Below are 1,250 nucleotides of genomic sequence, written 5' to 3' on the forward strand. Positions count from 1 at the left end.
CATGGTTACTCTGTGCCTACTAATCTGGCTGAGGAGGGGAGAAGGTAGGGAGGAAGGGAGTGGTGACGGGGAACTACATTTTGGCAGAAGAGGCTAAATAAGTTCCTAACCTTTATTTCTTTATTTCTCTTATTGGCTATTCATCTGGGATGAAGTTTAAATCCATTTACCAAAACAAACCATCAGAATTGAAATTATTTAAGAGAGAGAATGATGTCTTCATCGATGCATTTATTTTGAGCAATAATAATACAGCAATAATATAAGTTCCAGTACTGAGAAAGAATTTGGCTAATCTCATCAAGAATATTATAGCAACACATACCTTGAAGGAACTTTTTCTCTCTCTGTATTTAAAAACATTGAGTCAAGAGTAATTAAATTTCATGGAATTTTATATTAGATGTTTTACTGTGGTTTTGGATTTTGAATAACATATTTTTAGTTAAATCATTTCAGTAAGTGAAAAATCTAATTTTATAAAATAATGGATTGGAAGGTAATGATTTAAATTTTCACTTTTTTCTCTGTAAAACTATTTGTCACGAAAATCTTTAAATGGCGAGTTCTACTACTGACTTTAAAATATAATTTAATTCACCAAAATATGATTCAGTCTACTTTTTCAGGAATGTGTTTTATTTTTACAAAGTGAGATGTACTTCTTTCATTTCTATTTAAGTCACTCTTCATTCTTTTTTGCTATTTTCTTTGACAGTAAGATAGTTCACAACAAAATGCTCTTACCACCCACATTTTTATAAACATTGTATTTATTGGGTCATATTCTGACATAGTTATTATTCAAAGAACTCAAAAGAGAGGTGGGCAGACTCCCTCCTGCAAGAGAGTATTCATTAAAACCACCAATCAACTGAGCATGAGACAGTTCCACATACAAACAATAATAGTCTGCTTTGACTTTCTCTTTCTTTACTCTTTTGAGTTTAGACTTAAGGAGTTAAGGTGTCTAGACATGTGTGCCAAGGTAATGGGCATCCGCCACAAATTGTGTTCTCAAGGAAGTAGACTCTGGGGCAGATTAGGGAACAGGAAGTTTTTTAGGGAGTACTCTTGGGATCAAACCAAACCAATCTACTGTCTTCGCTTAGGCCAATATTAAAGAGGAGAACAGTGCCCTCCACCCCAGGCCAAGGAGATGAATCAAGCAAGATAAAACCAGCTATTCTTCTCTATGTGGTGATTCTCCTTCTAGTGCCATTTCGGAGGATATGTGTGTATTTTAATTA

The sequence above is a fragment of the Rousettus aegyptiacus genome, unplaced genomic scaffold (assembly GCF_014176215.1).
Source record: "Rousettus aegyptiacus isolate mRouAeg1 unplaced genomic scaffold, mRouAeg1.p scaffold_m13_p_3, whole genome shotgun sequence".
Classification (NCBI taxonomy): Eukaryota; Metazoa; Chordata; class Mammalia; order Chiroptera; family Pteropodidae; genus Rousettus; species Rousettus aegyptiacus.